The 14,153-nt window shown below is 33.6% G+C and overlaps 1 pseudogene; it reads left to right on the top strand.

Moving 5' to 3' along the window:
- The first annotated feature begins 10,817 nt into the window (after positions 1-10,817).
- On the top strand, positions 10,818-13,179 carry LOC120140103 (annotated as a pseudogene).
- The last annotated feature ends 974 nt before the right edge of the window (positions 13,180-14,153 follow it).

Genomic DNA, 14,153 nt, shown 5'->3' on the forward strand with positions numbered 1-14,153 from the left:
ATTGGTTAATCGCCCTGACTTTATGGATACTATTCAACTAGCTTATTACATTACTATTATATTCAATAATGGTGAGCTATTACACTAAGGAAATTGGTTCTAGAGGAAACTAAAAAACCCCGGCTTTATGATTAGATTATGTTCAAAACATGACATTGTTCAGATACATGTCAATTCGGTGTTTGCTCCATTGTAATTGTCAAGTCAAAGACTTTGTGATGAGATGACACCCTTAGCTAGCCTGATATACTATTATATGCAATAAAGCTTGAGTTGTCCCTCTAGAGCAATTGGTTAATCACCCTGGCTTTATAGATAAGTTTCAAATAGAAAAAAGAAAAGAAAAAAAGAAAAAAAGGAAAAAAAAAAGAGAGGTTATAAGGATGGACTAAGGTGATTAAGAAACACCTGTTATAGTTAACAGCACATGAACACTCAGAAATTTCATTTTTAGACCAATATTTTCGCACTACTTTTGCTAGAGTTTACAAAGTATTCACAAATGGAAGATTCCAGAGAATCAAAATAGAGGTATTCTAGATAATCTAGTAATTGGTAATCTTAGTTGTGTTATTTTGTACGCATTCGATTAAAATAGCAAGACCTTAAAGTGAGTCATGTGAGAACGTTCATAAAGAGTGAGAGAGGAGTGACATCTTAAATAGATGTAACCATAGAAAATAGGGAAGCCATCCTAAAACCAAACCAAATCTTGATACTTGTCAAAGAGCTATAATTCTCAAACATTAAAGAGTTGCTGATTCTTTTGATATTCTTTGAATTCATGCTTATGATTTGATTATATTGTAAACATGTGATAGGCAACACTTTACAAAATTCTTTCATTCTTCGATAAAGAAAGGAGAAAAAAACATTTTCAAACAAGAGAGTCTCAAATGAGGAAAGTCCTTGAAGCAATTTGTTTCCTATTCTACATCTATTGTAGAAAAAGGATAAACAAGGCCAGAATGATAAAACATTTCACTTTCTTGAAAGCAAGTGGTCCAAGAAGCTAGAAAGTCTGGAGAATTGAACTTGTGACGCTCTCCTGTGACATTATTAGCAATTCATCAAGAAAGATTATCATTTATCTCATTTTGAGAGCGATAAGCATCACCAGACAATTTATTTTCCCCAGCCATTAATCCATGTTCTCTAGAAGATCCCATCACAGAGCTATAATTCCCATTAAAGTATATTATGGGAATGAACAAGTCCACCACATGCACTCTGGTTGTACCAAGATGTTGGCTCAAGTCTTGATATATCATTTCGGCTTCTTCTATGCCGATCATTTTTTTGTTAGGATTATATCCATTATGTCCTTCAGAAGATTGTTGAACTTGAATTTGAGAACATATGGAACAGAATAAGACATTGGAACATATTATACACTTGTAGGCCTTTCATATGGGGTAACATTAGTTACATGATTCCAAAAGTAGAGATAACCAGTTTTACCATCAATTAAACCTTTCCATGGCTCGAGAAGAGTGAGATATGGAGGTGTGTATCTTGAAGAAGCAAAAGGGGCAGTCACTGTAGCATTCATTGCAAGAAAAGACACCAACAAAAATCTTCGAGTCCATCCCGGTGATGTCTATTTCTTCCGGTAAGGTTGTTACACGGAATGCCACCAACAACAAGGTCAAATCCGCCAAATCTACTCAGCAATTGCTCCAACCGATCACCATTCAGTTCTTGCACATCTGCTTTTAAAGGTATGCCAAGACGGTAGAAGGCAACCTCTGCACCACCGATCCCAGAGAAAAGAGACAGGACATTGATACCCCCTGGGGAACATGTTTCTTAAGACTGAAAGATGATAAGCCACTGTTTCGGCCTGAAATGAATTACCAAGCGATTTATATCACTCTGTCCAACTAGACCCCTTCATATCCAGAAGATGATCACCTCATTCATAAGATGCACATATCTCAGAAGTTTCCGTCAAAATGATTGATTACTTCTTAAGTTTATGATAATATGAAGAGAATTCCTTAAATTACTTGATAACACTACTGTTTAGTGACACCAGAATGAGAGTATTCAAGATAAACAGATTTGGGGCACGAATAAAGCCACAAGTACCCACAACAGTGCATTGTCAAAATTGGACCTTGTGGGGATCATGATATTCAAGTCAAACAGACGTTGAGAGTGAACCAAAAACAAAATGTTGGGGCATTTTGAAGGCCCATTTCAGATAGAAATGATCTATGTGGGGCATTTTAAAGGCTCATAACAGTTTGAATATTTGAGCATTCTTGAAGACTCATATCAGCAAGAAAACAATTTTAAATGCATTTTAAACGTACATATCAACAAATGTTGGAGTATGCTGAAAGCTCATTTCAACCATAAATAGAATGTTAGGGTATTTTGAAGGCCACTTCAAACAGATCCATATGGGGTATTTTGAAGGCTCACATCAGTATGAAAAAAAAACATTGGGGCATTTTGAAAGCTCACATCAACAAAAAAACAAATGCTAGGGTATGCTGAAAACTCATTTCAATAAGAATCAGTAATGTTGATGCATTTTGAACGCTTATATTAACAAATACTGGGGGTATGCTAAAGGCCCACATCATCATGTGTTAAAGATCATTAACTTGAGCAAATATTTCCAATGAGACAGAAAGGTATGAAGAATGAAAATGGTGAAGCAGTGACAATCGAGCTGACTATACATAATTGCTTCGTTCATCAAGCAGTTGTATTAGGGTCTTGTTGTTGAACAAATATTTACTCAGCAAGAATGGTTTCAAATACTCAATCTTCTTAACATATGTCACATGACAACATTTTCTTTGTTAAGCTACATCACAGTTGCATGGATAAATATGGTCCCCCATGCAGACTATTCGATTCAGGGTTCAGTTTCTCAAGATCTCGGCTTTGAGTTTGGTATTTTATGTGTCGATGATGATTGGAAATATTTCTTTGAGGTTCCTAGCGGTTAGTTTTAATCAAACTATTAAGGCTACGAACATGTTTTCGCAACAATTTTCGCTTACTTGATGACATTGAAGAGGGAGGCTCGACTTACATATATTACCCTTATTTTCGTTGTCACCGGGGTTATCATTCTCAGCTAGGCTGAACTGAGTTTTCATCTATTGGGTTTTATCATGTGTATTTCATCTACAACAGCTAGAATTCCATAGACCTTTTTCTGTACATGGCTCCTATAGCTGATATGTTTCTACTTCCTACAACACTCATCGTGGAAGAAAACGTGATCAATATCACCCTTGCTCTAGAGAATATCAAGATCAGTGGTTATCTCTTATTCAATTCGGCACTAGCGTATTTTGTGAATTTGACCAACTTTTTGGTCATGAAACACGCCAAAATATCACTTGTATTCCCATTGAGTTTTGTTCTCAAGTGTTCTTGTGACATCATAAAAAAGTTCTAAACACTATGAAAGAGCTTCCCTGACCAGAAATCTATGCAGAAAACACAAGAAAAGATGAATGTGTTGTCAAATATTTTACGAACATTTGGGTAGAAGCCACAGGAAAGGATGAATGTGTTGTCAAATGTTTTACGAACATCTGAGAAGAAACCACATAAGATGATGAATGTGTTGTCAAATATTTTACAAACCAGTTATTCTGATGCTGAACCAATGCTACAGATCATATGGTGTTTCTATTTATTGATGCAAGATAAAGTCTGACTTCTTCAACCCTAAGGTTATAAGTGAGATATGATGAAGATTTCTTTCCTCATAAGTGAAGCTGAAATTTTAACAACAAGAAACTAGTGGAGCCAACTAAGGTTGAACGACAGGTTGTTGTTAAGCATCTCAACATGATATGGTCCAAGTTACCTTGTTCGATATCCAATTAGATGTGGAGACATGAAAGGAATTAGGAATTAGGATAAATGATCAAGTGAAGGAAGACCAAGTTCACCACTTTGAAGTCAAATGAAGATTGCATCAACATTCATACATTCATAAGAACATCATTTGCACAATACACAATACATTACATTGATACATTTGATTGAATTCAAACATGAAATTTTACAGATCTTCATATGAAAAAGAAGATTCATGATGAAAAATACTTTACAAGAAGAAGGTAGAATTCAAAACCCCAAATGCAAGAATCACACAAACATCTGAAGAATCGATGGATGCAATCCACAAATGAAGCATTATTTTGAAATGGGGCATGTTACCCAATCAATAAGTTATTTCAATGAGAAAACGATTTCCAAAGTTTCTCATCTAATCTTTTCTGAAAATGAAATTGTTGAATAGTAAGAAAACGATTTCCAAAGTTTCTTACTTAGTAAACTATTTCCCACATTTGTAAGACCTACAATGCAGGATGTTTTCAAAAAGCCTTCGAGAGCTTTTTGATGTTTTCAAAGCCTTCGGGTCATCTGTAAGCCTTTCAGTGCATGATGTTTTCAAAACCTTCGGGTCATCTGTAAGCCCTTCAGTACATGATGTTTTTAAAACCTTCGGGTCATCTGTAAGCCCTTCAGTGCATGATGTTTTCAAAACCTTCGGGTCATCTATAAGCCCTTCAGTGCATGGTGTTTTCAAAACCTTCGGGTCATCTGTAAGCCCTTCAGTGCATGGTGTTTTCAAAGCCTTCGGGTCATCTGTAAGCCATTCAGTGCATGATGTTTTCAAAACCTTCGGGTCATTTGTAAGCCCTTCAGTGCATGATGTTTTCAAAACCTTCGGGTCATCTGTAAGCCCTTCAGTGCATGATGTTTTCAAAAAGCCTTCGGGAGCTTTTTGATATTTAAAGCCTCCGGGTCATCTGTAAGACCTACAGTGCAAGATGATAAGACCTCAGGGCCATCCATAAGACCTATAGTGCAGGATGTTTTCAAAACGCCTTCGGGAGCTTTTTGATAATTAAAGCCTCCGAGTCATCTGTAAGACCTATAGTGCAAGATGATAAGACCTCAGGGTCATTCATAAGACCTCTGGGCAGAATGTTTTCAACATTTCCATCATACTTAAAAGAAGTCAAATGAAAAAATTATTGTCTTTTTCGTCTTTGCTCTATTCTTGTTAACACAAGAATGAGCAAAGAGGGACAGTTGTAGACAATAATATTTTTCATTTGATTTTTAAATTATTATTATTATTATAAATATTATTATTATTATTATTATTAAGTATTATTATTATTTACAAGCCCAAACCAGAACCCAGAGGCCCATTTACAAACCAAGCCCAACCCAAATTTACAAGAACCGGCCCGGATCTGGAAGCCCAACAAGAACCAGATACAAAAGAAACCCTAGGGTTTCATCATCTCAGCCACCCACCAACAATCTCAGCCGTTGGATCTGGCAAGATCCAACGGTCTAGAAGCCTCCAGATGAAAAACCTTAGGGTATCATAACCCTAGGGCCACGCGACCTCCGCCTCTGCTGCCACCGTTCCACGCCGCTGAACCGCTGCCACGACACCAACCGAAGCTTCCAGAAGAGCCATTACAGCCGCACATGTCGCTCCAACGGTGAGTTACCACTAGAGGTACGGTGGCTCACCGAGCTTTCACCCTTGTGCCGGTCCAAGGCGAGCCTCGGTGGTGGTTATAAAGCCACTGAACCTGTAAAATGAAAAAGAACAACAACCATCGAGAGACACCAATAGAGAGCAAATACAAAAAAAAAGAGACCACGACAGCAAGCAAAGGACACCAATACCAACAGCAACCAACAACCAACCGAGAAAAGAGAATAAAGAACTTACCTTGCCAGAGAACCCCAAACGTCATCGAAAAATAGAAAATACCGAAGGTATTTTCTTTAGATCTATGCGATTCTAAGGGTTGTTGGGAAAAACTAATGTTGGAATCGGTTTTAGGGTTTTAAGATCTTTGATTTAGGGTAAGTTTTGTAATTTTCAACCACGTTCAGCTGCAATCGGCGCCGGAATAAGGTGACCAACGGTGGCCGGTTTCCCTCCGGCGAGGGAAACTTAGAGAGAAGCGAGAGAGATTTTGATATCTCTCTCTAGAGAGAGAATGAGAAATGAAGAAATGAAGAAATAAAGACATGAAGAAATGAAAAAATGGCTTAGGGCCGGCCATTTAAGGGTATTTATACCCAATATGAAACGACGTCGTTTCATGGGTAGAACTGTGCGTTTTGGGTAAAAGGGTAAACCCTTTCCGCAGCCCCCTAATTTTGTAGACTTCTATTTTAGTCACTAAATTAAATTTTCGAGCATTTTAATTTTGTTCTCGAATTTTATTTTATTATATTCTAGCCATTAACTGTATTTATATATATTTAGGGTAAATATTAGGATTAGTTCCTTATAATTTTATTTTAATCCTGTGAATTATTATGGTTAAATTACACTGTTAATTATTATATTTCATAATATTTTGAATTAGAACTTTTAATTTTAATATGTTACATTTTAATCACTAATTTTCTTTTTTGACCCTGAATTTTTAATATTTTGCAATTTAATATTATTGCTTTTAATTTCTTTTATTTTGATCATTATTATTTTTTACTTAATAATATATTAATAATAAAATACCATATAGTATTAATTTTATTTTTATCCTATATTTAAATATAATATTTTATTTATTTATTTTTTATGTTTTATTCACTAATATTTACATGAAATACAATATTATAATTTTATAATTTGATTAGATAATAATATTTATTTATTTTTAAATACTAAGAAAGGGCAGTCTTAAAGCAACTAGACGTCTTTTTCTGGAATATTAAAAATAAACAAATATCATGCTTATAAATATATATATATTTGCTTCGTTTTTTAAGAAAAATCCTTATATTCTTCTAAATATTTATTTATTTTTAATATCAAAGAAAATAGCAGTCTTAATATAACTAGATGTCCTATTCTGGTATTTTAAAAAATAAATAAATATCCTACTTATAAAAACCAGAAAACATATATTGTTTTATTTAAATTATTTTCTTAGGAAAAATTATTATTTTTAATATTTATTTATTTTTCAAATATTAAGAAAGGGCAGTCTTAAAGGAACTAGATGTCATTTTCTGATGTTTTATAAAATAAATATTTTATTTATAATTTATAAAAATTATTTAATATCTTTTTCTTCCTTAGAATTATCCGATTAAAATACGAAATAATAGGATCATAAATTAAATTTATATTCGAATTCTTAAATTCTAATATTAGAGACAATTTATAATCGACAATGACCAATTTTGGGCGTTGTGGGGTGCTAATCCTTCCCCAAACGTAATAGACCACGAATCCATTTTTATTATTAAAAAGAACAAATTTTTGGTTAAACACATACTATTTTATCTTTTAACTGATGTTCTCTTAAAAACTCTTTTAAAAATGATTTTTAGGTATTCGACCTACCTGACCCAAAAGGCCGATGGCGACTCCCCAAAACATTTCAATAAAAACCATTTATCCACATTATTTTTCCCGCAAAGTAAAATTTCGTGCCCGGACAAAAACCGGTTACGACATATTACATACCCCAACAAGACTACATTGATCCTTGGAGTGACCATACCAACCACACAAATAACATATAGATGGAGACCCTCATATTTAACTTGTTGACATCTCAATGATTACACCAATGAAAATAGGTTTGTTCAAATCAACCATGACAGCAATCCTCGCAAACCTACCTCTTTTCCCGTCTGTCGTATTGTAACCAATTCTACTGATCTTGTCGACTACCCCTGCAATGATTCGGAGCATACTCTTATTATAATAGCGAAAGGGAAGATCTATTATCCGCATCCAAACCATGTTTTTTTTATGGTTGTTCTACTATGGTTGAGAACTGTCTAGTCCAAGGCTGAACAGTTAAATAGCTCTCAAAAACCATTCAAGGCCCTCCTACAATACCCTTGAATAGTCTTCCTCCAACACAAAACGGACTAGAAAATAGTCATTATCCATATTACTAATGTCATCCGCCTACTGGTGCCAAAGCGATTTAGTCCTTCCCATCAATGGTTGGTATCCGATGGATTTTCCTAGCAAGCAAACAACAACTGAGCGTGACATCCTTTCATTAATAGCCTTATGAGCCTTCTTTGGAAAACGAATCTTCGGTAGCAATCTTGCCATAGCAATTGTTACATCCTTATCGCGAATGTACACATCTAAATCTTGTCTAACAGAATCAGTGCTCTTCTCGACATTCTCTTTTACCACCGTATCTCTAAAGGAGGGTATTGAGATAAGTGCATAAGCCATGATCAGATCAATTGAACCCAAGGGTGTGTCTAGCCCAAATCTTTGCCAACATCAAGCTCACCCATGCATTCTTTCAATGTATCCTCAGATCCCGCATGATATTGTCCCAATTTAGCATTTTCAATCATATCCTTAACTTTCTTTGTTGCTCTTTCTACCACTCGGGACTCTCGGAGAGCCATGCCTCTGCCCTCTCTTGTGACGGGTACAACGCTACATCAACTTCCATCCTCGGTGTCAACTTGTACCATATATTCCTAAATTATTATCCTTATTTTAAATTAATCTTAAATTTTGAATATTTTAATTTTATCCCTAAACTATATATCTCATTCTAAATTGATCTCCAAACTTTTGAATGCTTCAAACTCATCCTCAAATCATAACTCTCATTCTAACTTAGTCCCCCAACTTTTGAACATTCAAATAACGTCCCCAAAAAGCCATTCAAAAGTTTGTGGATGAAATTGGAACATTCAAAAGTTTAGAGACCAATATAGAATGAAGGTCATAATTTAAGGATAAATTTAAAATATTCAAAAATTTAAAAAACCAATTTACATCGAAAATCATAATTAGAAACAAATTAAAATATTAAAAATAAAATCAATTTAAAATAAAATTTGTAATTTGAAAACATATAATATAATTAACTATTAATCATACAAACACATTCGGTCTTGCCGTATAGGTCCTTTAGCAAATCTATAAGGATTAAGAAATTCGGCTCTATGTTGGATATTCAGGGCAAAGTCCTATCAAAAGCTGAGAGAAGAAGGGATCTAGCTTTGAAGAGATTTAATTTGGAGCAGTTGGATCTTCTCTTCTCTGAATTGTAAATCAATTTTAGATTCTGTATTAAAACAAAGGTGGACTGAAGCTTATGTTGAAGCGCATGAGGCAATGTCGTTAGATAATCAACTTGGAATTCTGTTTTGAAGACCAGTAACTGAGGTTCTCTAGGAGTTAGTATCGCTAGAAGGGTGGTTTGTTCAGGAGCTTTTGGAACTCAGTTTGGAGTTTGGTCGATGTGTTTGTGCTAGTGAAGGTCCCTTGTCATTATCGATTAAGGTTGAAGTCCGAGGTTTCTCTTTTATAATGCTGCATTTGTTGTGTTCCGATTTGGTACCTTTACGCAGGGGGATTTGTGATTTGTTGTACTGCTTCTTTCCCTCTTTTGTTCATTATGCACGGGTAGATTTAGTCTGGTGGCTGGTTTGGATTGCCCTTTTGTGTGTTAGATTTGTTGGGTTCTGACTTTCTGTTTGTTTCCACCTCATGGTATACTTTTTTTCCTCCAATAGGTTTAGAGAAGTTTCTTAATAAGGTTCATGGGACTTGTATTTTTATCAATACAAAATACCCATTTTTCAAAAAAAAAAATACAAACACATTCTCCAATTACTGAAAAAAAAATATTTATCAATTATTGATGTTTAATCCAAGTTCAATTAATGGTCCATGATGTCAACAATTTTTCGGATAATGTGAAAAAAAAATTCTGGTGTCATCTCGCAATTGATTTATTGCTATGTCACTAATGTTGTTAGAGAAAATACAATATTAATAGATACAATAAAATTTGGAATATTAATTGATCTAGTGACCTAAAATAATAGATCTTTTAAATAAGGTTAATAGTTTAAATTATAACGTTTACGAATCAAGTAAATTAGATTAGAATAATTGTCCTCATAATAATTTTTTTGTAAAACTTGATTTGAAATAATTGATCAATCGATCAGATACAAATGATTAAACTAAAAAATAATATTTTTAAAGTACATGAATTTGTTAGTGTCTCATGTATTTATTAATCAATTGGATTATTATTATTGTATCATCCAGAAATTGTGAATCTAACTTTATTATGAATTGTATTAAAATTACTCCATTGATTACTCGTTGGTGTAACTATAAATCTATAAGCAAAGATACAACATGATGGCAATGACCAGTAGGGTTAAAGAAACTCGAATAATTTTTAAAGTTTTTAGCAATTAGTAGATTGATTTTTAAGTTTGAGTCGTATCTCTTAACTTTGTACAATATATATATATATCACATATGAAATAATATGAAAAAATATATATATTGTATATGGTTATAAAAAATTATTTAAATTGGAATAAAATAATATTATAATATTATAAGTATTTACAATTAAATTTAAACAAAAATTTCAAAAATTCAACTCAACTTGACTCGAGTCGAACTTTATAAACACGAATCGAATAAATTTTAAGTTAACTTCAAGTTATGAAATAAAAATCGTCAACTCAAATAACACAATTTTTTTACTTGACTCGACTTGATTAAACGCTTACTCTTATAGTGATATAATAATTTAATAAATAAAATCCAATTAAACAAAAATAAAACGGACCCTTGACTATAAAATATTTTTAGCCCAAATGTTTGAAGCCCAAATCATCTGTCACCTAAAAGAAGAAAGGAATAAACCGTACAAAATAAAAAGAAAAATAGTAGAAAGAAATTCCTAGGGGCAAAGCAAGTGGCAGCGTTTACAAGAACAAGGCACAATAAAGAAGGGAAAAAAAGCGTAAAACTTCATCTGCAGCTGATGATTGTAGATGGTTCTTCCCCACTGCCTTTGAAGAGATAAGATTCACTAATATTGATTCCATGGAGGCTGCAGCAGCTAAAGTTTGTCCCTTTCTTTAATTCCCTTGATTTAACATTTGATCTTGGTTTTTTTAAGTGTTGGGTTGACCCGGAGTTTTACTTTGATTATCGATTCATATGGTGGGCCTGGTTCTTCTTCTTGTTTATTCAACTGGGTTTGTTCCCTTTTTCGTGATTTTAGATTCCACTAGATATATAACGTATAATGATTTAGAGAGTTCATTGTATTGCTTGTTGAGCTCCATTTCTTTAACATGAAAGATTACTGAAATTAGCTTAATTATGATGAAATGGAACTTTCTCTTGGTTTCTTTCGCCATTTTTAATGAGGAATGCTTGTCCTTTCATGAAAGTTGGTCAGTAGCTTCCATTTTAGTTTTTTTTGGTGAAATTGCTGTTCAAAAGTTAATATGAGTAACTAGATAAAAGGGAAATTTTTGTACTATATAAAGTTGTTGTGCATATGAAGTTGTTGGAGCTTACTAAATTTTAGTTCCTACCGTATGTGTGCTGTCCTCTGGGATAAGTAGATGTCTTGAAAGGACTCGGATTTATCATTTTCGAATCTTTGCGATTCTGGTATTAAGAATAGCACATTTTAAGTACATTCAGTGTTTATATCAGTCAATGGTTGTCATAAGTGTCATAGATGCAGCTTTGGGTTTCCTTTATGCAATCCTATTCGGTAAAACTGTTCATCAATACTTTGATTCGGGACTTGTCTGATATGCCATATGCAGATTGCTGTTATGCACTTTAATTGTTTTTGACTTCCTTGGAATGATTTTAGGCTAAGCTCACTGCTGCAAAAGAGAAATTTGGACGAGACATTCGTGTATTTGAAACTGCAGGACCATTGCCAACTCAAAATGAAGTGTATAACACTGGTACGGCCCGCCAAAACATATTTTTGAACTTCTAACTTGCCTATTGAATACAACTGACAGTTTCTATGGTGAACTGATCAAATGCATTGTTATTTTCTGGGCAGAGGAGTCAGATGACTTCTACGAGTTCACTGCGGAAGATTATCATCGAGTGATGGCAACTAAAAAGGGTACTTTTGTCAATGAACATAACTCATAATCACTTTTATCCTCTCAACTTCAATTAGGTATTTTTAGCTGCTGATATTGGGATTCAGTTATGACAAAATAACTGTGGCACACTCGTTGTTGGAGACATATTTACACTGTTTGAAGTGGATAAAATTGTTAACAGATAATTTCTTGAAGACACGAAAAATTCGAGAAGCAGAAGAGGCAGCCAAAAAATCAAGAATAACAAAGGTACTTTCTATTTGCAGCTTGCCACTTACTTGTGGATCTCTTAGTTGTTTACATGTTTAGAGTGCTTAGATCCCAATTATGAGAGAACTTTATCGAGGATGAGTAATGAAACATATTGTAGGTTGTATTGTTTTCTTTTTGATAAGATTCAATGTTCATGGGCAGGCTGTGATAAGGGTTCGCTTTCCTGATAACCACACATTAGAGGTCACATTTCATCCGTCAGAGACAATTCAGTGCTTGGTTGATCTTATCAAGAAAGCGATTGCTCGACTGGATTTGCCTTTTTATTTGTGTAAGCATATTTAAGTATAAACACTTTGTTCTGTTATACTGACTGCAAGTTGGTTGTGAAGTCAATGAATTGAATTGTATGTCTGTCATCCAATAATGTTTCAGATACTACTCCTCCTAAGAAGCAAATAAAAGACATGACACAGGATTTTTTCTCTGCTGGTTTCATTCCGGGTGCAATTGTGTATTTCTCGTACGATCTTCCAAAAGGTTAGTTATCTGATTTTTTATGTCTGATCCCCCTCTTAGTTCCATAGATTGGAAGTTATCTGATTCCCAGTATGGTTCACACCGGTTAATGCTGCTTTGAAATGTTTAGGTGATGAAGCTGCAGGTGATGAAGCTGCAGCTGCCAATTCAGCCTCCTTCCTTCTAGATGATGTCATGTCCTTGAAAGGTTTGGAGGTCATCGTCGGTTCTGAGCAGCCGGAGCCGGTTCAATCAGCCCCAGAAACTTCTGGTGGTGCCAGTACAGAGCCATCCCCTGTTGTTCAAGCTAACAGGCCGATTGATAAAAAACCTGCCAGGCCAAAGTGGTTTAAAATGTGATTGGAGTTCGACCACATAAAAGGTTGATCTTCTTATTGGGGTTTAGCACTTGTATTCCCCATCTATATCACCATAGCGATACTGAATCTTTAGCTATGTTATCTCAATAGTCCGGACTTGGTCGATCGACCAGATTTAAACGAGAGAGTTGTTAAGTGGCGTTGAACATGTGAAGAATGATTAGAGTTAGAAAAAATGTGAATACTTTTACAATTCATTGTTATTTGTAGAATATCCAAGTCAAGTAACTTTAAAGTCTGATATGCCCCTCCAATTTATTATCATAGGATTTTGGTGTGATTAAAGAGAAAACTACATTCATGATCATTTAATTATGAGTAGATTCTAATTTGATAACTGATCTTTTAATTTTGTTAATCAAATTATTTAATTTAAATGATGTCAATCAAACAATTAGTTGTTAATAATTAACAATATAAAGTGGTTGTTAAAATTTTTAATGTTATTATATATTTAGTCCTTATTATATATACATTTTATTAGTTTGGTTTTAATTTTATTCAAATGTCATAGTGATAGGTGCAAGGATGGGGAAAGAGTGGGACAAAGTGCATGCCCAACCATTAAGTCAAAAACATTTGATGATTTATAATTAACAACATATGGTGTATGTATTGTAAAATAATATTAAAACTTAAATTCATAATATTGTAGGCATCTTATCTTAAATTTATATCTTAACTTTAAATACATTTTTTTGAAGTTAAAATAATAATAAACTATATTTTTTAAGTTTGGAAAAAGTAAAATATATTTCAAGTTAAGACAAGAATAAAATATGTTTTTAAAGTTAAAATAAGAACAAAATATATTTTAGAAGTTAAGATAAAAATAAAATACATTGTTCAAGTTAAGATAAGAATAAAATCTATTTAATAAGATAATATGAAAATAAAATATATTTTTTAAAATTAAAATATGAATTTAAATTAAGATATAAAAATGTAATGAATTTGTTGGAAGGTAAGCATGTAGTGCAAGATGCTAACAACTCCCGTATTGTCTTGATCCCTAAGTCGCGTGAACCGGTCATGTTAACTCATTTTCGGCCATTTAGTTTGTGCAATGTGCTTTACAAGATACTTGTAAAAGTGATGGTCAATCGAATGTAATCTTTTCTT

Source organism: Hibiscus syriacus, unplaced genomic scaffold (assembly GCF_006381635.1).
Source record: "Hibiscus syriacus cultivar Baekdansim isolate YM2019G1 unplaced genomic scaffold, ASM638163v2 tig00110782_pilon, whole genome shotgun sequence".
Taxonomy (NCBI): domain Eukaryota; kingdom Viridiplantae; phylum Streptophyta; class Magnoliopsida; order Malvales; family Malvaceae; genus Hibiscus; species Hibiscus syriacus.